The sequence below is a fragment of the Rutidosis leptorrhynchoides genome, chromosome 7 (assembly GCF_046630445.1).
Source record: "Rutidosis leptorrhynchoides isolate AG116_Rl617_1_P2 chromosome 7, CSIRO_AGI_Rlap_v1, whole genome shotgun sequence".
Classification (NCBI taxonomy): Eukaryota; Viridiplantae; Streptophyta; class Magnoliopsida; order Asterales; family Asteraceae; genus Rutidosis; species Rutidosis leptorrhynchoides.
Window position 1 is genome coordinate 323,414,900 of NC_092339.1, and position 26,954 is coordinate 323,441,853.

Consider the following 26,954-nt stretch of genomic DNA (forward strand, 5'->3'; position numbering starts at 1 on the left):
CGGGTATTACCTACCCGTTAAAAAAATGTCACAAATAATATTTTAAACAAGAATTTTTTTATTACAGTCTTTATGAAAATATATGTATGTATATTTTCTTCAGATGTAATACAGATTTAATGAGTTAATATCATATTAAGCTCATTTGATTTTCGGCTTGGATTAGTATAGAATAATCTCTAAAACATTAGAGATTACATAATCTTCGCGGAGTATTCGCTAATGTAATCAATACTTCAATATTTATTCTTATAGATATTTCCTTAGTGAATTATGCTGATGCTCATAGAACTCTTGCTAACTTCACAAGATACGAATGTTGTTTTCTAGTAAGTTTCGAGTACATTGAAGATGAAAGTGTAAAATCAAACATGTTATTGAATGATACACTTGGTTTATTATGAAACCGAATTCATTTAATTGAATCAAAGATTGTAGTTACGATGGTTAGGTTGTTAACGAAGGATGTACATCATAGCATATTAGTAATATGAATTTAACTGAGTAGTATCTACCCTTTTTCAATTCATATTCAATAGCTTAGTACGAAAGATTTTTATAGTTTCAGCATTCATATATATAAAATATATATATAATTTCTTCAGAAGAATGAGTTAATACTTCATAACTCGTTGATACAAAATACTCGTTGTTGATCAATGATGATGTCCACGGCAATTCTTGAACTGACGGAACTTGTGATGTTACAGGTGCTGCTAGTGCTGATGATGCTGACAGTACTGACGGTGATGGTGGTGCTGACGATATTGTTGATGCTGATGATACTGCCGGTAACTACTGGTGATGCTGCTGAAGCTTGTGGTATTGAGGCTTGCGATGTGGATGTTACTGGCGGTATTGGTTATGCTGCTGGTGCTGCTGATGGTGTTTGTAATCCGTGCACCATGTGTTCCAAAGCCACTATTCGGGAGCGAAGTTCGTTAATTTCTGCTAGTACCCCGGGATGATTGGCGGTTGGAAAGAGCGGATGAATAAGATTTGCAATATGGAATAGTATATAATCATGACGAGATACTCTAGCAATGAGTGAGAAAATGGTGACTCGAACAGGTTCGCCGGTAAGTGCTTCAGGTTCATCGCCAAGAGGGCAATGTGGTGAATGGAAGGGATCACCTTCTTCTTATCTTCAATGGTTGAGTTGACTATGGACCCATCCCCAATTCATCCAAAATAGATGATGGGAAATTGGTTGATCCATTCCGGTGATGCTACTTTCGGAGCTCAGGTAAATATCCATATCGGAATAGCTGTCGGAATCTGAGGAATTCGAACTGGTTGAGGGATCCATCTCGTAGGATCAGGGAAAGAATTTTTGGTATGAAATAGATTGTAGAATTTAGATTTGGTATTCTTCAATTACATAATTTGCATATGTATATATAATACCAAAATTCCGTAAATTACGGAGAATCTTTAAAAAGATGACAGTCAAAGTTCACAGTAATAGATGTGCTAAGATAAGAATCCATCTATACACTATTATGCAATAAATGCAGAAAAACGCGTCTAGACTTAAGATGATAAGCAGGTAATTTCCTAAGGATGATAAGTAGATGATTTCCGACTAGAATTGATAAGCAAACTTTTTGACATGCAGACACGGTCGAAGTCCAGACTCACTAATGCATCTTAACAACTATCAGTTAGACACACTAATGCAAGACCTGGTTCTCTAAGACCACCGCTCTGATACCAACTGAAAGGACCCGTTCATATACATTATAAACGATTCACAATAGTTGATTACATCGCGAGGTATTTGACCTCTATATGATACATTTTACAAACATTGCATTCGTTTTTAAAAGACAAACTTTCTTTACAACGAAAATTGACGGTATGCATACCATTTCATAATACATCCAACTATAATTGACTTAATAATAATCTTGATGAACTCAATGACTTGAATGCAACGTCTTTCAAAATATGTCATGAATGACTCCAAGTAATATCCTTAAAATGAGCTAATGCACAGCGGAAGATTTCTTTAATACCTGAGAATAAACATGCTTTAAAGTGTCAACCAAAAGGTTGGTGAGTTCATAGGTTTATCATAACAATCATTTCAATATATTAATAGACCACAAGATTTCCGTTTATAAATATATGTACACTCGCAAGTGTATAAAAGTATTCTATAAGCTGTAGGCACCCGGTAACAAGCCTTAACGTTCATGTTTTACCCTCTGAAGTACACCAGATCAGGTGTGTTTAAAATAACCTCGAAGTACTAAAGCATCCCATAGTCAGGATGGGGTTTGTCAGGCCCAATAGATCTATCTTTAGGATTCGCGCCTACCGTACATAGACAAGTAGTTTAATGTTACCAAGCTAAGGGTATATTTCTGGTTTAAACCCACGTAGAATTAGTTTTAGTACTTGTGCCTATTTCGTAAAACATTTATAAAAACAGCGCATGTATTCTCAGTCCTAAAAATATATATAAAAGGGAGCAAATGAAACTCACAATACTGTATTTTGTAGTAAAAATACATATGACGTCATTGAACAAGTGCAATGTTGGCCTTGGATTCACGAACGTATCAATGTTGAGACTCAATATTGCAGAAAAAGTATGTAGACGCAACGGAGATGATAAACACTAATTTGACTCACGAGCAATACTCCCGAACCATACCCATAACCTCCATAGCTTTAACCCATAATTTCCTTAGCTCTATCCCGCTCGAAAAACAATTTCGAAATCACTCGGACAGCACTCCGTCGTAATATTTTATGTATACTGATAATATCTTGAAATAATACGGAGTAAATATATATATTTAAATTGATTGAGGGAGTTTAGAGAAAATATTTTCAAGTTTCTATCAAATAATGAAACCTATTGAATTCTATTTATAACAGATTTTTGAATTATTAAAGTGAATTATTAAAGTATGAATTATTAAAGTGAATTATTAAAGTGAATTATTAAAGTATGAATTATTAAAGTGAATTATTAAAGTATGAATTATTAAAGTGAATTATTAAAGTGAATTATTAAAGTATGAATTATTAAAGTGAATTATTAAAGTATGAATTATTAAAGTGAATTATTAAAGTATGAATTATTAAAGTATGAATTATTAAAGTTAAGGTAAAGTAAAAATAAAGTAAAGGTAAAGTTTAAGTATAGTAAAAGTATAAAACTATGTACGTATAATACGCGTATAAATATATATAATATTAATTTAAATTGTTATATATATTTAATAAAATAAAATATAAATATCGTTATCTTTATCATACTGGTTAAGTAATGAGTTGTTAAAAGTGATTCTAGATATTTATAAAAGTTATATACGTTTTAATAATAAAGTTCTTTTTAAACTGAAAACGTTTTTGTACGTTTGAAACTAAATCAAATAAATATGATAATTTTGTTTTCCAAAACTAAATATATTTAAGAAGCATTTTGTTTAAAGGTTAAAATAATGGAAATCGTTATATCATAAAACGTTTTAGAAAAGTAAAATCATATATTTTCATAATAGGTTTCAAGTTTTTAAATTACAGTGTGTTGGTGAAGCATGCGATAAAGTTCAAAGGTTAAATAAACGTATGAAATAATCTTAATGAAAAATGTCGAGTTACTTAACTTGTCGATATCCAACATCTAAGTTATTTACACTCCACGTTCTTACTTATAAATCACTTTACCATTTTCCGAATGTCGTCAAAAAGAATAGATTTCTTAAATCACAGTGGACCTTATAACATAGACCCGTAATCATATCACAATGTATCTGATAAATCAATCATTTGATATTATCTTCTAATTCCATCGATAAACATATTGAAACAAATACGTTCATGTAAAGTATTATACGTTAATACTTTATTAATATTTTTAAGTTATAATATATATATATACATATATATACATATTTATTTATATATAACGGTTCGTGAATCGTTGGAATTTGGTCGAAGTTATAATGAATGTATGAACACAATTTAAAATTCTTGAGATTTAACTTAACAAACTTTGCTTATCGTGTCGGAATAATATAAAGATAAAGTTTAAATTTGATCGGAAATTTCCGGATCGTCACAACCTATAACTCACCAACATTTTTGTTGACGTTTAAAGCATGTTTATTCTCGGGTGATTATTAAGAGCTTCCGCTGTTGCATGCTATTATATGGACAAGATTTGGTGTCAGCATGCTTGTATAATATTGTTTAAAACTGCATTCGAGATTTATTTTGTTGTAACATATTAATATTTGTAAACAAATATGTGTTGGTAGTGTGTAAGTGTGATATTTGTTAGATTATCATTTATGGATAGTCTAAGTGGTGTCTTTTTAACCTTGTTGATAAAATAAAGGTTATGGTTTATTTTAAAAATGAATGCAGTCTTTGAAAAAATGTCTCATATAGAGGTCAAAACCTCGCAACGAAATCAATTAATATGGAACGTTTATAATCAATATGAACAGGACATTTCAGTTGGTATCCAAGCGTTGATCTTAGAGAACCAGAAATTTGCATTAGTGTGTCTTATCGAGTTTGTTAGGATACATTAGTGAGTCTGGACTTCGACCGTGTTTTCTTTAAAAACGATTGCTTAACACTTTTGTTGGAAACTATATATTATTAACATGTAATTATTATGTGATATATTAACCTCTTATTATGTTTGATATTGTGTGATAGATGTCTACCACTAGTACAAATCCCATCGACTCACCTAATAATAATGAAGAGTCGAATATACTTTGGGAAGATTCACAAATTCTCGAAGAGGAACTGGAAGAGGAGGAACCGGAAGAAGAGGAACCGGAAGAGGAGGAACCGGAAGAAGAAGAGGTTCCGGAGGAAGAAATATTGATACCTACAGTAAATCGATTAAATAAAAGAAAATCCTCAACCAACGGACCAACGTTAAAAATGGTCAATGGTGTTTCCACCGAGGAAGCAAATTATTGGGAAGATTACCAATTTTCTGATGAATCGGATCCCGATGAGGATTCCGATGATGTTATAGAAATTACCTCGACCCAATTTAATAAAGCAAAAGAAAATAATAAGGGAAAAGGTATAAAAATAGAGAAACCTGATTCCAACCCCGATGAACTTTATATGTATCGGCAACGTCCGTATTTCCTAAATTGTAACAATAACCCGGGAACCTCTAAACCACCAGGTTTTTCTAAACCATTGTGGAAAATGATGGCTCGTATTAGAGGAGCACCATATATCCCTAGAAAATTAGGAAAACGAACCACGTCCGAAGAAGAAGAAACCAGTGACTCAGATTAGAGGGTTGTAATCATGTTGTGTATTATATGTATTGTAGTGTGCTTGTACTTTTATATTCTATGTAAAACTTGCTTGTATTGTTTGTTAATTATCTTTTACGAACCTAATCCTTGACTATTTTACAGTATAAAAACAAAATGGACGTTAAGGGTAGACAACCGAAAATTTTAGAAGACTTACCAGGAGATATGATTGATGAAATCTTGTCTAGAGTCGGGCAGAATTCATCAGCACAATTAGTTACGGCAAAATTAGTTTGTCAAACGTTTGAAAGACATTCCAGGCATGCCTTAGTATATAAAAGGCTTTCCTTTGAAAGATGGGGTATATCACATTGGGGAGACTTTAAGTTACGCCAAGTTTTCTTTAAGGCATTTAGTGCGGGAAACCCAGATGCAATTTTACACTACGGGTTACGAACCTATTTTGACTCAACATATCCCAACATAGGACTCCGTTCTTTAGAAAGAGCTTCTAACATGCAACATAAAGAAGCATGTTATACATACGGGTTAATAATGTTCGCTTCTCATCAAATTGAGAAAAAGAACATTGGGTTGCAACTTTTAAATAAAACATTCCCACAAGTGACGAACTCGGTAGTTGAGATGAGAAACAAGGTTTTTAGATTATTACGGGGCTGTTGGGCATTATGAAACCCTCGTCCTTTTGACGACATTACAACATGCTGCCTATGTGACGACCCAGAAATTTCCGACCAAATTTAAACTTAACCTTTATATGTTTCCGACACGATAAGCAAAGTCTGTAATGTTGAGTCTCAAAAATTTTGATCTGTTTCATATATTCATTTGACCTTCGGCTGTTCTCGGCGATTCACGAACAACTATTTATAAATAGATATGTGTATACATATAAATAATAATTAGAAGTATAATTTGAAATATTAAATGTTGTTGTTATGAAATATATAATAATTATTATTTATAAACATATCTATATATAAATAAAAGTATATTAAAAATAAATATTAAATGATTATAATACTCGTTTGATGTTAAGATTGATATTAAGCAAGTTAAATTTAAACTTATATAATTTTAAAATAAACGGTGATTCGAAAATGAGTTTTATAAATTTTAGGCTTATCAAAGATATATTTAGGAACCATTTGTTGAATTTTAAAACTTTTTATATTTTACTTGGAGTTGGGAGTGAATAATTAATGTAATTTTTATTTAATAGTTAGTGACCACATTTTATACCATAATGACCAAAATAAATAAATATAGTTAATTTAAAAATATGAGATTTTTCTGAACACTTTTATTCGCCACTGATTTCGCACGATACACAGTCTATGAAAACAGTCGGTAGAAGAATCCAATTAATCCGGCTGTTCACTGTTCTCTTTCAATTCACAAATTTAACATGTTTCTTTTTATATAGTATTATATATATACTTGGTGTGATTAAAGCAACATGAAACAACCTCCACTTGTTAAATTCATCCGTGAATCAAGATATAATTAATTGAAATACTGTTTGTTGCTTTTTGTTTCTTATATTTATATATATTGGACATACATAATTACTGCATGATGGGTAAACTCACATCACCTTTATTTAATTGTATCTTGCCTTCACAATATAAGTATTACGGAGTATATATAAAGACATACATATTCATAGATAAGAGATTTTTAAAAATGCACATATCATCTCATACATGAGAAACCCATTCGATCAACATTCACCTCTCCATCTCTCCTCCATGTTAGCCACCAAGATTACCATAACTCATCGTTTATCACCACTTACCACCTCTTGTACGCTGTTGCACGTAATTCACTAGTAAACCGAACTACTCTCATCATTTATACTACTCAAGAACCACCAAATATATAAACCAACCACAACACCTTGAACCACACCTGGCTAACACCCATATCAACTCTCCATCCATTTTCTATACATATATACATGATCACATAGATAAATATAGAATATACATATACATATAAAACCGCTTCTTTTGATTGTGTTGGACGACCCAAACCCAAATTCATCTCGGCTGTAACAACCATTAGACCACCACAATCCTTAACACCCCCAACCTTCGGTTGCCACCTCCCACGTGCACACTACCATGATTTTCCTATCACTCGATCATCATCATTACTCAATAATTGTTACTTCTTTTCACCTTAATCAACATCTTCGTGACCCGTCTGCTACAACCATCGACCTCACCACCACCACCTTGAATCTATTAAAAACTGTCACCCATCACCTCAACCATCTCAAACCTACCACTACCATCCCATCGACTGTATTTTTCTTTTATATATATCTTCTGTTTCTGTCGAGTGTCAAACGAGAAGCAAGCTTGCAACAACCATTATTATTACAGCCATTTTTATATTATACTTCAATCACTGCTACGCATATGTTTCCTGATGCAACTACTCGAAACCTCCATCATCCATGCTTTTTTTTTGTCTTACAGCCCCACCTCCATGAAACCCTATTGAAAAAGGGCTGCAACACTTCTAAATCTATTTCTGTTCAGCTGCAACATTGAGTTGCTTTTACTGCTAAGCGTGTTCCCTTTTTCCCTTGTGCCGACATATACTAAACAATTAAACCCACCACACCCACTAATTAGTTTTAAAAGTGTAAAACTATTATCATTAATTTTGTATCTGTCATGTAGGACATTAAAATCAGTCCCCACCTGCACCTTACAAAAAAAGGCTTATTAAATGGACTTGATTAAGTTAAGAGATAAAGGTGATTGGTGATTAGATGATATCTTGTTGGCCTGCTAGTCGGTTTCTGTAAAACCCATCGACATTCCACCATTTGTGATTTGGGCCGAGTATTTTCTTGTATTGTTGGGCTTGGGAAACTAGTTGGACCGAGACTTGGTTATTTGGTTGGGCTGAAGTCTTTTATTTTATTGTTGGGCCAAGAAGCTGGGTAATGAAAAGGAAATTTTTTTTTCTATCGATCATATATTGAAGAAGAAGAAAAACGAGATACATATATGGGTTATATATTTATATCTGTGAGAGAAATCAGAAATGAAACGGATAGTGTGATGGTTATGAGCGTTATTGGGTTAGCGAGAGGTCTAGGGTTTGAGCCGGCTCATGGCAAATTTTTTTAGGAAAGCTTGTTGAAGGTAGTTTTCATTTCTAATATTAATATTATTATTATGATTATTATTATTATGATTATTATTATTATTGTTGTTGTTGTTGTTGTTGTTATTATTATTATTATTATTATTATTATTATTATTATTATTATTATTATTATTATTATTATTATTATTCATTTATTATTATTATTACAAGTGTTATAATTATTAGTATTACTATTGTTACTAAAATGTGTATTATTATTATTATCATTATGATTAGAATTATTATTATTATCATTAATATTAGTATTAGTATCATTTTATAATTTTTAGAATTATTATTATTAGTAACATAAATACTAATATTATTATTATCATTATCATTTTTTATTAGCATTATCATTATTAATAAAGTTATTATTATTTTTATCAAAAGAATCAGTATTATCAAAACTATCATTTTTAACAAATAAATATTTGTATATAAACATATACTTATTACATATACTATAATCATATTAATATTTCATATAACTGCATATCAAACCTATTAACATTTATATATATATATATATATATATATATATATATATATATATATATATATATATACACTTACATATAACAAACTAATGATTTATATATATATATATATATATATATATATATATATATATATATATATATATATATATATATATATATATATATATATATATATATATATATATAATGAAATTATGTGATTTCCATTATATATTTTAATAGATATACAAATGATATAGGTTCGTGAATCCGAGGCCAACTCTACATTGTTCAGTTTCGCCGTATGAATATTTTTACTACAAAATATTGGATTGTGAGTTTCATTTGCTCCCTTTTTAAATGCTTTTGCAATATATATTTTTGGGACTGAGAATACATGCGCTATTTTTATAACTGTTTTACGAAATAGACACAAGTAATTGAAACTACATTATATGGTTGAATGGATCGAAGCCGAATATGCCCCTTTTAGTTTGGTAGCCTAAGAATTAGGGAACAGACCCCCTAATTGATGCGAATCCTAAAGATAGATCTATTGGGCCCAACAAGCCCCATTCTAGAATTTGGAATGCTTTAGTACTTCGATTTTATCATGTCCGATGGGTGTCCCGGAATGATGGGGATATTCTATATACATCTTGTTAATGTCGGTTACCAGGTGTTCAATCCATATTAATGATTATTTTTATCTCTATGCATGAGACGTATATTTATGAGAAATAAAAATCTTGTGGTCTATTAAAATGATGGAAATGAATATTTATGATAAACTAATGAACTCACCAACCTTTTGGTTGACACTTGAAAGTATGTTTATTCTCAGGTATGAAAGAAATCTTTCGCTGTGCATTTGCTCATATTAGAGATATTACTTGGAGTCATTCATGACATAATTCAAAAGACGTTGCATTCGAGTCGTCGAGTTCATCAAGATTATTACTAAGTCAATTATAGTTGGATATATTATGAAATGGTATGCATGTCATCAACTGCCAATGAAATGAAAGTTTGTCTTTTAAAAACGAATGCAATGTTTGTAAAATGTATCATATAGAGGTCAAATACCTCGCGATGTAACCAAATGTAATGTATTCATCCAGATGGATTAGGAGGTCCTTTCAGTTGGTATCAGAGCGGTGGTCTTAGCGAACCAGATCTTGAATTAGTGTATCTAACTGATAGTTGTTTAGATGCATTAGTGGGTCTGGACTTCGATCGTGTCTGCATGTCAAAAGTTTTGCTTATCATTTAGTATCGAAATTTATTTGCTTATCATCCTTAAAGTCTAGACATGTCTTACTGCCTCTATTGCATAGACAGAGTATAGATAAATTCATATCTTAGCCTATCTGTTATTGTTACCTTTGCCTGACAGCTTCCGTAGATTTCTCCGTAACTTATGGGATTTTAATATTATATATGCATATGTAAATTATGTATTGCAGGGTACTAATCTACATCCTATAATCTATTTCTTATCGAAAATCCTTTATTCAATCATACAAAAATGGAACTCGCCATTAGTTCAAGTTCCTCGGATTCCAATGTGGAGTTTCACTCGAGCTCCGAAAGCAGTGTAACCGGAATGGATAAACCATTCAGCCATCCCCAATTCATCTGATGGGTATGTAGTCGACTTAATCAATGGAGATGAGAAGAAGACGATCCTTTCTACCAACCGAATTCACCTCTTGGCGATGAACCTGAAGCACTTACCGGCGAACCTGTTCGAGACACTATTTTCTCATTCATTTCCAGAGTATCTCGCCACGATTATATTCTATCAAAAATTCTAAACCTTATTCATCCGCTCATTCCGACCGATAATCATCTTGGAGTAATGGAAGAAGTCAACGAGCTTCGCACTCGATTAATAAATTTAGAGAATATAGTGCAAAATTTACCAGCTTCAGCAATATCACCGGCACCAACAGTACCATCAATAACAGCATCAATAATCCATGCCTCAACATCTCATTCTGTACCTCGAGTATAATCATCGTTCTATGTATCATTCTACATCAATTATCTTCGTTCTTCATGACCATTATGTAATCTCTAATGTTTTAGAGATTATATATTCTTGTTCTAATGATAAATCAAATGAGTTTAATATCATATTGACTCATTAAATCCATGATTACATCTGAAGAAAATGTATATGTATATATATATTTTTATAAAGATTGTAATTGAAAAATTCTTTTGTACAAACTGTTAATGGTGAAAATATTTTAACGGGTAGGTAATACCCGAAGAATATTTAGATTTCACATTAATAAGTTATATTGTATATTCTTCGAATCTGATTCAACGGTCATTTACTATCCTACTTACATCTACAGAGATACGTATCTGTTCACCGCAGAATAACCATTTTCAATCAATTTCATATTTGGATTTTGACTTATTAGAATCCAACAAGTGGCATAATGAAGAAAACATTTGACAAAATAAAATTGGTTAGAAACAAACAAATTAACTATGAGAAATTTTGTTAAGAATCCACGCTAACAAAATCCTAGCTAACTGTTCCTAGCTAACTGTTAATTCCATGTTACCTTTTATTTATCTCAATTTATTTATTGCAATTTATTTATCGCATTTTATTTATCGCAATTTTAATTCTCGCAATTTTATTTATCGTCATTTAATTCTGTTATTTATTTTACGCACTTTAAATATCGTGACACGTATACAAGGTTTTGATATATCATATCGATGCATATATATATATTATTTAGAATAACTATAGACACTCTATATGCAGTAATGATCAAGTTAGCTATACATGGTTGAGGTTGATTCTACAATAATATATATACTTTGAGTTGTGATCGAGTCTGAGACATGTACACGGGTCACGATACTTATTAATTAATTCGAATATTATATATTAAACTATATATGAATTATTGGACTGTTACTGTGGACTATCGACTGTGGACTAATAACATTGGACAATTAAAATGAATTAAAATATTGATTATAACATATGAAACTAAACAATTCTTCAAGTTTTCCACTTGATTTCACCTTAAACCTCATTTGTATCTTGATGATTACAATCCGCGTTCCAACCTTTCATGATTCTTGAAAACACCTCAATCGAGAGGATGAACCAACCGCACTTCATTGACAGAAGAAAAGATTTATGCGTATAGTTATGTACCTGAAAACACTCAGAACCTGAGTAAACGTTTAACACGTATCTGTGCTAGCCCCTTTGGCATTGTTATTTCCAAAAATAACAATGCAATTTCTTTTCAAAATAGCCAGATTTGTCACAGCTCCAGCAAGTCAGCTTCGACTTTCATTTGGATTAGCCTTATTATAACCCTGATATATAAGTTTGCCTTTCATCATCATTACCGGGGAACAGATTAAATCCCACCACATTAGCAGTAAACTTACCAGCAACTTCATTTGTGACGATCGCTCTGAATCTATATGGATAAACACGTCATTCATCGATTTCATTGCGAGGTATTTGACCTCTATATGATACGTTTTGTAAACATTGCATTCTTTTGAAAAGGCACACCATAAATGAATATTTAAATCAAAGGTTTTCGACATCTGATGATTTCTACATATAGACAATCACTGTAATATAATAGTTTACAACAATACTTCCGTTGACAATGCAGTCAAAATAAGATAGATGGTGATGATTTGGTGAATGCAGCGTTTCCTTGAAAAATATGCCATATAAGACTCCATGCACATAGCTTGTCTAACATATAAGCAAACAGCGGAAGACTTCTAGGAAACCTGAGAATAAACATGCTAACAAGTGTCAACACAAAGGTTGGTGAGTTCATAGTTTTAGTGTTTCGCATAATCTGTATATAAAAGTGGATCACAAGATTTCAGTTGTTTCATCCAGAAACGTTTATCAAAAGATTCTACATAACAGAGCACCCTGGTAACTAAACTTTAACGTTATAATGATAAATACCCCATTTGTTTTAATACACGCAAACCAACGTATCCTAAACTCAAATAACACACATCCGTTAAAAGGCTAGCGCTCTAGCTCGGACAGGGACGTCAAGCCCTATGGATCCATATACTGTTATTCGCGCCCACTAGTCCATATCCTATGTACTGGCAGTTACTAGTTACCAAAGCTAAGGGATTTTCGGTTTAAACTCAGTGTAGAATTAAGTATGTACTTGTATCCATTGCGTTTAGAGTAAATTGCATGTATTCTCAGCCCAAAAATGTATTGCAAAAGCAATTAAAAAGGGATCATATGAAACTCACCTTAGCAGCACATAAAGTTGTTCATCGTAATGTGACCGAAACTCGGAATATCAAATAATCGTAGATCTCAACATAGAGAACATATGTTGGTCAATAAATGTCTATTAAGCTAGGTCAGGTTATAGTGTATCATAATCCTAATGCTCGAGATCGACATACAAAAGTTTATCAAAAGTCATTTCAAAAAGTCATTTTTGACAATAGTTCAACAAAACGAGATGTACCTTGTATAAGGATTCATTTACTCGGTTGGTAATATTCAAAAATCCATTTTATCAATCTCGTAAATAAGTTGTTTAAATCTTAATTGCAGAGTCAAAAGCAATTTCAATTAACGTCAGTCATAATTCAGTTGATCATATCTTTTAATCCGTTCATCGAAACTATTCGGTGTCTAAATGAAAAGTTACTGATTTTTCGCCAGCTTTCCAAAAACATGTATATCATATACCTTTTACCAGTAATATTTGTATTTAATTCGGGATTCATTATAAACTGTTTAACGACAAAATTTAGCATACAAACATGTATAAATATATATACTAGAGCACTAGACATGTATACACTATTAATTTATAAAAGATAAAATATAAATGCTTACGTATCAATATTGTGATTCAATATTTTAGAAAAGTACGTAGACGTAACGAAGATGATAAACACTAGGTTTGACTTGCGAAATAATACCCATGAACATTACCCATAACTTCCATAGTTATAACCCATAATTTTCTTAGCTCTATCCCGCTCGAAACCCATTTTGAAAGTGACACGCTCATGACCTCGTCGTAGTATTTTATGTACTAATACTACTAATAATAATAAGATTAATAATAATATTAATCTTAATAATAATATAAATAATATATATATATATATATATATATATATATATATATATATATATATATATATATATATATATATATATTTCATACGGAGTAATAATAAGAATATATGTGTGATAAGTGTCGAGCAAAATGCCATTTTATAGCATCAGGCCAGATTTTTGCCTCTATGCGATTGCATAGATTTCTAGGCTTGTGGCCATGCGATCGCATGGCCTCAGATTCCAGCTCACAAATTTTTGTTTTCTTGTTTGTCGACATGTTTTAATAATATAAATATAATATATTTAAATTATATAATTAATTATATATTATATTAAATTCACGTGCATAGTTGACTTGTAATTTTTGTTCCGATAAGTCGTACGTTGTCACTCGACTTATGTCCCGGATCCAGTTTTTTGAACGCCCTTTCGTACGCTGAGAAAACTAGTACTTTTTGTTTCGTGACTCGTACCTTTTTCAAAATATAAACTTAAATTATCCATAACTATACCACTCAAAGTACAACTTATACATTTGAGTGTTTTGGTCATTTACTTCTATAAACCATCGTCTCGCTATTTGTTAATATATATATAATAATAATTCATTTTATGACCAAGTTAATATTATATTTTATCGTATTATTATATATATAATTTAAATATTAATAAACATGTTATAAAATGCACATCGCACATTATTCATATAACTAATTCTAACAGTTAATATTCCTTATTTATCGTACGTGTTATTTAAACAAGTACACTTAATTAACCAATCTTATTATATCGAAACACGTTCTCGCACGTTTGAAACAAAACCAATTTAATATTATGCAGTTTAGTTCTCCATTAACTTTTATCTAACTTTCATTATCTAACACTTTACCATTTTCCGAATACCGTTAAAAATGAATGATTTCTCAAATCAACGTGGACCTCTCAACAGAGACCCGTAATAATATCATAATCCTTAAGAGACCCAGTAAATATCTTTTACTTGAATCGTTTGTAAAAATCTTTTAACTCCGTAGTTGAATATATCAATCAGATAATCCAACCTATAAGTTTAATGCACAGTATCATTTACTTAACACTTTGTTACGTTTTCAAGTTATAGTATATGTATCTATTTACATATAATTGTTCGCGAATCGTTGAGAACAATTGAAGGGTAATTGAATAGTTTAAAATTTTGAGATTCAACTTCATAGACTTCGCTTATCGTGTCGGAAACGTTAAAGATTAAGTTTAAATTTGGTCAGAAATTTCCAGGTCATCACAGTACCTCTCCGTTAAAGAAATTTCGTCTCGAAATTTGAGTGAGGTCGTCATGGCTAACAATAAAAATGTTTTCATGACGAATATGTGTTGATAAATATAATTTTTATCACCGTTGAATAATATGGATAAAACAATCCAATTACTCGAAGCGTATGGGGGAAGTTATCGTAATAGAGTGAAATGGAGAATAGAGATGCGTCTTATCTCTTGACGTAGTAACGATTGATTTCTGGAATTTAAGGGATAGAAAATCTTCATAATCTAAATAAGATTTGATTCTTCGAAATTTAAGGAAATTAAGATTTCCTTTGATTAAATGCGTAATCTGCCTCGATTGCTATGTCTGATATTTTGCTATAAATTAACCACTTCCGTTTCATTATTTTCACCACTCCTACATCTTCTTCCTTATTTCATACTTCTTAATAGATTGTGAAAATGATTCATTCAGTTCTGATTCTTGATATACTCCTAACTTTCATATCTGTCATTCTTCTTTTTCATCTTCCACCAGAGGAAGTTACTTTCTTCTCCCATTACCTTGGGGTTATAGTGTTTTTCATTCTCCCGTGTCTTTATATTGCTATACGTATTGATATTCACGGTTTGTAAATTTCAGGGTTGTTATCGGGCTTATATTCTCCTTTATATTTCAGAGCTCCATGCTTTTGTTTTCTCTTCCCGACTTCAAGTCAAGCGAATAATGGTCCAGAATTCGTAGGTATGGATTTTGAAATGAACATAGTTAATGTTCTAAGAAAGGAATTGTAATGGCACGATCTTGATTTGTTAAATTACCAGAATATCCGGAAAAGACCGAATCATCAAGAAATATATTTTCTTGATATATTTAGAGATTATATAGAATGAAAGAGTTATGTAACATGGTTCATGATGAGGGTGGGATCTGTGAACCTTTATCATATTCCATTAGAAACTCAGCATGACTTACTGTAATATAATCACGTTGATCAAGTGTCATTATATTATACTAATTCATGCTTCAGTTCCCAACACTACTTCAAAACATTCATATTTTAAACTTGAAGGTTTCAGAATTTAGAAACTAAAATAGTTTCTTTTATGATGTAATACAGATAGCGCGAAGAGATGAATGATTTCAGATAAGAATAGTTATGAAGATATCTCCAGAAATATCGAGGATATTTATAATGAAAGATACGATGATATCTTAGAATTTCTAATATCAGAGGATGATGCAAAAAATCTGTCTGTGAAGGTTTAGAATGAGGAGTAAGGTGTTTGCTAACGATTTTAGCAGACACTGAATCATTTGGATCCTTTGAAGGTAGATTTCGTCCTTGTGATTTATCCACAGCCTCCTTCATGGTTTGCTCAATCCGTTTTCCAGTTCCAAACCTTATCTTTTTCTGTGCTTTTCCAACACACTACCCTTTATCATTAAACTTTTGACTGTTAAGGTTGTTTACAGTTTTTGCTACTTCATCAGCATTGTTCCAATTTCAGAGAACTAGTTCATAGTTTGGGATGTTTTTCAGAAACTTCACATTCAAAGTATGTAAGTCTAGAAGATAGATGTTATCTATATATAACTGTTGTCGTAAAAAATGCTGCGAGATTCAAAATACTGATTGCTAATTCTCGGTAGTTGGTATGACAATTACCGTTACAAGATGTGGACGAGTACATGATAGGGTTTCAATGAGTATAAGGATTTTTCAGAAGATCAAGGATAAATGAAGTTGTTGGTAAATTTACTGCTAATGTGGTGGAACTAAAAGGTTCCCCTGTAACAAAAACGTATATGTCAAGGTTACAATAAGGTTAATCTGAAAAGTCGAAGTTGACTGGTTGGAAGTGTGGTAAAACTGGATTCTTTGAAAAGGGATTGCAATATTATTTTCGGTAAAAACAACGCTAAAGGATCTTGCACAGTTTTGAAGTTAAAGTATAGCTTTGAAAGACATAGAGATCTAAGAGTGATGTCACCGGTTAAGAGTTATGACTTGGATTCTGATCCGTCAATATCAGAATATGTAAATCGAATTTGTATGAAAACGATTGTATATCGTTGTGAGCATTGTTAATAATTTTTGAATCAAAGTTGAGGAATGTACAGTATAACATATTAATTGTGAACTTATATATTTCCCGAGTATTACCTACCCGTTAAAGATTTCACAATTAATACTTTGTACAAAAGAATTTTTATTACCGTCTTTATGAAAATATATGTATGTATATTTTCTTCAGATGTAATACAGATTTAATGAGTTAATATCATATTAAGCTAATTTGATTTTCGGCTTGAATTAAAAATGAATAATCTCTAAAACATTAGAGATTACATAATCTTCACGGAGTATTTCGCTACTGTAATCGATACTTCATTATTTATTCTTATTCCTTGGTAAGGATGTTGATGTTCGTGGAATTTTTGTGAACCTTACAAGGCACAGATGATGTTTTCTGGAAAGTTTCGAGTACATCGAAAATGAAAATGTAAAATCAATTATGTAATTGAATAATACACTTGGTTTATTAGGAAATGTAATTCATTGAGTTGAAACAGAGATTGTATTTAATGAAGGTTAAGTTGTTAACGAAGGATGTACATCATAGCATATTAGTAATATGAATTAACCGAGTAATATTTACCCTTTTTCAATTCATACATAATAGCTTAGTACGAAAAGATTTATGATGGTTTTAAAATTTATATATATAAGATATACATATAAATTCTTTAGAGGAATTGAGTTATTACTTCATAACTCATTGATACAATATACTGGTTGTTGATTCGTAATGATGTCCACGGTGCTTTCTTGAACTGACGGAGCTTGTGATGTAGCAGATGCTACTGGTGCTGACGATGCAGACAGTACTGACGGTGCTGATGATGCTGACGGTACTGTTGATGTTGTGATATAACAAGTATAGCTTGTAAATCATACACCATTCCGATCAGGGTTTCTACTCTCTCTGATTTATGGTTAAGGCTAGAATAGATAATCTCTAAACTTTAGAAATTACATAATCGCCATAGAATGTTTCTCCGATGAAGTTATGAATAAATACTTCATCGTTTATTGTTGTTGGTACTCCTTGGTACCTATGGTGCGTATGATGTTGATATCCGAGGTACAGATTGTGATGTTGAGGCATGTGATGGGGATATTGTTGTTGGTGGTGGTAATGGTACTGTTGGTGTTGTTTTCGGTGGTACTGTTGCCGCCGATGCTGGTGGTGCCTGTGATGCCTACAAGTTGCGCATCATGTTCTCCAAAGTCATTACTCGAGTGCGAAGCACGTTGACTTCTTCTACTACCCCCGGATGATTGGCGGTTTGGACAAGTGGATGAATAAGATTTAGAATATTGGATGTTACGTAGTCGTTGCGAGCTGTTCTGGAAATGAGAGTGAAAATGGTGTTATGAATGGGTTCGCCGGTAAGTGCTTCAGGTTCTTCGCCAAGGGGTGAATGTGGTGGATGGAAGGGATCACCTTCTTCTTGTCTCCAATGATTAAGTAGATTATGAATCCATCCCCAATTCATCCAGAATAGATGATGGCTAATTGGTTGATCCATTCCGGTTACGCTGCTTTCGGAGCTCGAATGGAACTCCATATCGGAATAGCTGTCGGAATCTGAGGAATTCGAACTAGATGCGGAATTCATCTTACACGGTTAGATAAAGGATTTTTGATATGAAATAATTTTTGGATATCGGATGATATTCTAATTACATAGAATACTTATATATAGTATAAGGGATCCGTAAATTACGGAGGAACTTTCGAAAGCTGTCAGGCAAAGTTTACAGTAACATATACGCTAAGATATGAATTAGCAGATACGCTATGATACGAATTTTGTCTATACACTATTCATGCAATCAATGCAGTAAGACGTGTCTAGACTAGGAATGATAAGCAGGTAATTTTCGACAAGAAATGATAAGCAAAACTTTTGACATGCAGACACAGTCGAAGTCCAGACTTACGAATGTATCCTAACAACTATCAGTTAGACACACTAATGCAAGACCTGGTTCACTAGGACCAATGCTCTGATACCAACTGTGACGATCGCTCCAAATCCATATGGACGAACACGGCATTCATCGATTTCATTGTGAGGTATTTGACCTCTATATGATACGTTTTGTAAACATTGCATTCTTTTGAAAAGGCACATCATAAATGAATATTTAAATAAAAGGTTTTCGACATCTAATGATTTCTACATATAGACAACCACCATAATATAATAGTTTACAAAAATACTTCCATTGACAATGCAGTCAAAATAAGATAGATGGTGATGATTTGGTGAATGCAACATTTCCTTGAAAAATATGCCATATAAGACTCCATGCACATAGCTTGTCTAACATATAAGCAAACAGCGGAAGACTTCTAGGAAACCTGAGAATAAACATGCTAACAAGTGTCAACACAAAGGTTGGTAAGTTCATAGTTTTAGTGTTTCGCATAATCTGTATATAAAAGTGGATCATAAGATTTCAGTTGTTTCATCCAGAAACATTTATCAAAAGATTCTACATAACAGAGCACCCTGGTAACTAAACTTTAACGTTATAATGATAAATACCCCATTCATTTTAATACACGCAAACCAACGTGTCCTAAACTCAAATAACACACGTCCGTTAAAAGGCTAGCGCTCTAGCTTGGACGGGGATGTCAAGCCTATGGATCCATATATTGTTATTCGCGCCCACTAGTCCATATCCTATGTACTGGCAGTTACTAGTTACCAAAGCTAAGGGATTTTCGGTTTAAACTCAGTGTAGAATTAAGTATGTACTTGTATCCATTGCGTTTAGAATAAATTGCATGTATTCTCAGCCCAAAAATGTATTGCAAAAGCAATTAAAAAGGGATCATATGAAACTCACCTTAGCAGCACATAAAGTTGTTCATCGTAATGTGACCGAAACTCGGAATATCAAATAATCGTAGATCTCAACCTAGAGAACATATGTTGGTCAACAAATTTCTGTTAAGCTAGGTCAGGTCATAGTGTATCATAATCCTAATGCTCGAGATCGACATACAAAAGTTTATCAAAAGTCATTTCAAAAAGTCATTTTTGACAATAGTTCAACAAAACGAGACGTACCTTGTATAAGGATTCATTTACTCGGTTGGTAATATTCAAAAATCCATTTTATCAATCTCGTAAACAAGTTGTTTAAATCTTAATTGCAGATTCAAAAGCAATTTCAATTAACGTCAGTCATAATTCAGTTGATCATATCTTTTAATCCGTTCATCGAAACTATTCGGTGTCTAAATGAAAAGTTACTGATTTTTCGCCAGCTTTCCAAAAACATGTATATCATATACCTTTTACCAGTAATATTTGTATTTAATTCGGGATTCATTATAAACTGTTTAACGACAAAATTTAGCATACAAACATGTATAAATATATATACTCGAGTACTAGACATGTATACACTATTAATTTATAAAAGATAAAATATAAATGCTTACGTATCAATATTGTGATTCAAAGTACGTAGACGTAACGGAGATGATAAACACTAGGTTTGACTTGCGAAATAATACCCATGAACATTACCCATAACTTCTATAGTTATAACCCATAATTTCCTTAGCTCTATCCCGCTCGAAACCCATTTTGAAAGTGACACGCTCATGACCTCGTCGTAATATTTTATGTACTAATACTACTAATAATAATAAGATTAATAATAATATTAATCTTAATAATAATATAAATAATAATAATAATAATAATAGATATATATATATATATATAATAATAATAATAATAATAATAATAATAATAATAATAATAATAGATATATATATATATATATATATATATATATATATATATATTTCATACGGAGTAATATTCTTATATATATATATATATATATATATATATATATATATATATATATATATATATATATATATATATATATATATATATATATATATTTCATACGGAGTAATAATAAGAATATATGTGTGATAAGTGTCGAGCAAAATGCCATTTTATAGCATCAGGCCAGATTTTTGCCTCCATGCGATCGCATGGATTTCTAGGCTTGTGGCCATGCGATCGCATGGCCTCAGATTCCAGCTCACAAATTTTTGTTTTCTTGTTTGTCGACATGTTTTAATAATATAAATATAATATATTTAAATTATATAATTAATTATATATTATATTAAATTCACGTGCATAGTTGACTTGTAATTTTTGTTCCGATAAGTCGTACGTTGTTACTCGACTTATGTCCCGGTTCCGATTTTTTGAACGCCCTTTCGTACGCTGAGAAAACTATTACTTTTCGTTTCGTGACTCGTACCTTTGTCAAAATATAAAATTAAATTATCCATAACTATACCACTCAAAGTACAACTTATACATTTGAGTGTTTTGGTTATTTACTTCTATAAATCATCGTCTCGCTATTTGTTAATATATATATAATAACAATTCGTTTTATGACCAAGTTAATATTATATTTTATCGTATTATTATATATATATAATTTCAATATTAATAAACATGTTATAAAATGCACATCGCACATTATTCATATAACTAATTCTAACAGTTAATATTCCTTATTTATCGTATATGTTATTTAAACAAGTACACTTAATTAACCAATCTTATTATATCGAAACACGTTCTCGCACGTTTGAAACAAAACCAATTTAATATTATGCAGTTTAGTTCTCCATTAACTTTTATCTAACTTTCATTATCTAACACTTTACCATTTTCCGAATACTGTTAAAAATGAATGATTTCTCAAATCAACGTGGACCTCTCAACAGAGACCCGTAATAATATCATAATCCTTAAGAGACTCAGTAAATATCTTTTACTTGAATCGTTTGTCAAAATCTTTTAACTCCGTAGTTGCATATATCAATCAGATAATCCAACCTATAAGTTTAATGCACAGTATCATTTACTTAACACTTTGTTACATTTTCAAGTTATAGTATATGTATCTATTTACATATAATTGTTCGTGAATCGTTGAGAACAATCGAATGGTAATTGAATAGTTCAAAATTTTGAGATTCAACTTCATAGACTTTGCTTATTGTGTCGAAAACGTTAAAGATTAAGTTTAAATTTGGTCAGAAATTTCCGGGTCATCACATCATTACTCATGGCTTAAGTCTCTCTGAAGAACCATTATATTTGCTCATTAGAAACCTTATCATATACTCATCCACATCTTATAACGAGAATTGCCATATCAATTTCCAGAAATCAGCAATCAGTATTTTGAATCTCACGACATTTCTACATCAACAGTTATATGTATACGTATAACATTTATCTCTTAGAATTATGATCTTCCATTCTGAAATTCTGAAAAGCACCCAGCCTACGAATCAATACATTGAACTTTGAAAAAGTTAAATGAAGCAGCAGAAACTGTAGACAACCGTATATGACCTTAATCGTTGGAAGTTTGATGATAAATAATAGTATGTTGGAAAAGCTCAGAAAAGTTGGAACTGGAAAACGGATTGAGCTAACCACGAAGGAGACCAAGGACAAATACAAGGACCATACACTATATTCAAAGAATCCAGGTAATTCTGGATCCGTTGAAATCTTTAGAGAATATCTTGCTCCGAAGTCATGTTAAAATCTTGCGGAAAATCTTTCTTCATCAACCATCGAACTTAGAAATTCCAAAATATCATCATAAATATCTTCGATATTTCTGAAGATATTTTCATAAATATTCTCGTCCGAAATTATTTATCTCTTCGTGCTATCTATATTACATCATAAAGGAAACTACCTTAGTTTCTAAAATTTGAATTTGAATTATGAATGATTTTGAAGTAGTGTTGGGAACTGATGCATGAGTTAGTATAATATAATGACACTTGATCAACATGATTATATTACAGTAAGTCATGCTGAGTTTCTAATGGAATGTGATGATTCACAGATCCTAACATCATCATGTGCCATGTTACACGACTCTTACATTCTATCTAATCTCCAAACATATGAAGAATGTGTCTTCCTGATATTTCTATATTTTCTCTTGAATTCTGGTAATTTAACCAATCAAGATCGTGCTATTACGTTCTTTCTTGTTTTGAACTTCAAGTTCATTCGAAACTCCATACTTACGAATTCTGGACCATTACTCGCTTTACTAAGGGTCAAGAGGAGAATAAAAAGGCAAAGAGCTCCGAAACATAAGGGGAGATATAAAACTCGACAACCACTCAGAAATCACAAACCGTGTACATTAATACAAATAGCAATATAAAGACATGGGAGTATGATAAACACAATAAACCCAAGAGCATAGTAGAAGTAAACAGATGCCTCGGGTGGTAGTTGAAATAGAAGAATGACAGATACAATAGTTAGGAAAATATCGAGGATTAGAACTGCATTAAACGTTTTCACAATATTTTGGAGATATGAAATAAGAAAGAAAGTATAGAAGTGGTGAAAACTAATGGAGCAAAAAAGGTAAATTTATAATGGAAATATCAGACGTAGTAATCGGGACAGATCATCGCATTTAACTAAAGAGATCCTAATTTCCTTAAATCTCGAAGAATCAGATCTTATAGATTTCCAAGGTATCCTTTAAATTCCTTGATTTTCGAAAATCAACCGTGACTACGTCACCGGTTAAGACAAACCTGCATCTATTCATTTCACTCCTTGGTGATAGCTTCACTTATACTTTCCGACTAATTGAATCATTTTATCCATATTAATTTATGGTAATAAAAATTATATTTTACCAACTCATATTCGTCATGAAAACATTTTTATTGTTAGCCATGACCACCTAAATCAAATTTCGGGACGAAATTTCTTTAACGGGTAGGTACTGTGACGACCCAAAAATTTCCGACCAAATTTAAACTTAACCTTTATATGTTTCCGACACGATAAGCAAAGTCTGTAATGTTGAGTCTCAAAAATGTTGAAATGTTTCATATATTCATTTGACCTTCGGCTGTTCTCGACGATTCACGAACAACTATTTGTAAATAGATATGTGTATATATATAAATAATAATTAGAAGTATAATTTGAAATATTAAATGTTGTTGTTATGAAATATATAATAATTATTATTTATAAACATATCTATATATAAATAAAAAGTATATTAAAAATAAATATTAAATGATTGTAATACTCGTTCGATGTTCCGATTGATATTAAGAAAGTTAAATTTAAACTTATGTAATTTTAAAATAAACGGTGATTCGAAAATGAGTTTTATAAATTTTAGGCTTATCAAAGATATATTTAGGAACCATTTGTTGAATTTTAAAAGTTTTCATATTTTACTTGGGGTTGGGAGTGAATAATTAATGTAATTTTTATTTAATAGTTAGTGACCAAATTTTATACCATAATAACCAAAATAAATAAATGTAGTTAATATAAAAATATGAGATTTTTCTGAACACATTTATTCGCCACTGATTTCGCACGATACACAGTCTATGAAAACAGTCGGTAGAAGAATCCAATTAATCCGGCTGTTCACTGTTCTCTTTCAAATCACAAATTTAACATGTTTCTTTTTATATAGTATTATATATATACTTGGTGTGATTGAAAGCAACATGAAACAACCTCCACTTGTTAAATTCATCCGTGAATCAAGATATAATTAATTGAAATACTCTGTGTTGTTTTTTGTTTCTTATATTTATATATATTGGACATACATAATTACTGCATGATGGGTAAACTCACATCACCTTTATTTAATTGTATCTTGCCTTCACAATATAAGTATTACGGAGTATATATAAAGACATACATATTCATAGATAAGAGATTTTTAAAAAATGCACATATCATCTCATACATGAGAAACCCATTCGATCAACATTCACCTCTCCCTCTCTCCTCCATGTTAGCCACCAAGATTACCATAACTCATCGATGATCACCACTTACCACCTCTTGTACGCTGTTGCACGTACTTCACTAGTAAACCGAACTACTCTCGTCATTTATACTACTCAAGAACCACCAAATATATAAACCAACCACAACACCTTGAACCACACCCCGCTAACACCCATATCAACTCTCCATCCATTTTCTATACATATATACATGATCACATAGATAAATATAGAATATACATATACATATAAAACCCCTTCTGTTGATTGTGTTGGATGACCCAAACCCAAATTCGTCTCGGCTATAACAACCATTAGACCACCACGATCTCTAACACCCCCAACCTTCGGTTTCCACCTCCCACGTACACACTACCTTGATTTTCCTATCACTCGATCATCATCATTACTCAATAATTGTTACTTCTTTTCTCCTTGATCAACATCTTCGTGACCCGTCTGCTACAACCATCGACCTCACCACCACCACCTTGAATCTATTAAAAACCGTCACCCATCACCTCAACCATCTCAAACCCACCACTACCATCCCATCGACTGTATTTTTCTTTTATATATATCTTCTGTTTCTGTCGAGTGTCAAACGAGAAGCAAGCCTGCAACAACCATTATTATTACCGCCATTTTTCTGTTATACTTCAATCACTGCTACGCATATGTTTCCTGATGCAACTACTCGAAACCTCCATCATCCCTGCTTTTTTTTTTATCTTACAGCCCCACCTCCATGAAACCCCATTGAAAAAGGGCTGCAACACTGCTAAATCCATTTCTGTTCAGCTACAACATTGAGTTGCTTTTACTGCTAAGCGTGTTTCCTTTTTCCCTTGTGCCGACATATACTAAACAATTAAACCCACCACACCCACTAATTAGTTTTAAAAGTGTAAAACTATTATCATTAATTTTGTATCTGTCAAGTAGGACATGAAAATTAGTCCCCACCTGCACCTTACGAAAAAAAAGGCTTATTAAATGGACTTGATTAATTTAAGAGATAAAGGTGATTGGTGATTAGATGATATCTTGTTGGCCTGCTAGTCGGTTTCTGTAAAACCCATCGACATTCCACCATTTGTGATTTGGGTCGAGTATTTTCTTGTATTGTTGGGCTTGGGAAACTAGTTGGACCGAGACTTGGTTATTTGGTTGGGCCGAAGTCTTTTATTTTGTTGTTGGTCCAAGAAGCTGGGTAATGAAAAGGAATTTTTTTTTCTATCGATCATATATTGAAGAAGAAGAAAAACGAGATACATATATGGGTTATATATTTATATCTGTGAGAGAAATCAGAAATGAAACGGATAGTGTGATGGTTATGAGCGTTATTGGGTTAGCGAGAGGTCTAGGGTTTGAGCCGGCTCATGGCAAATTTTTTTAGGAAAGCTTGTTGAAGGTAGTTTTCATTTCTAATGTTAATATTATTATTATGATTATTATTATTATGAGTATTATTATTATTGTTGTTGTTATTATTATTATTATTATTCATTTATTATTATTATTACAAGTGTTATAATTATTAGTATTACTATTGTTACTAAAATATGTATTATTATTATCATTATGATTATGATTATTATTATTATTATTATTATTATTATCATTAATATTAGTATTAATATCATTTTATAATTTTTAGAATTATTATTATTAGTAACATAAATA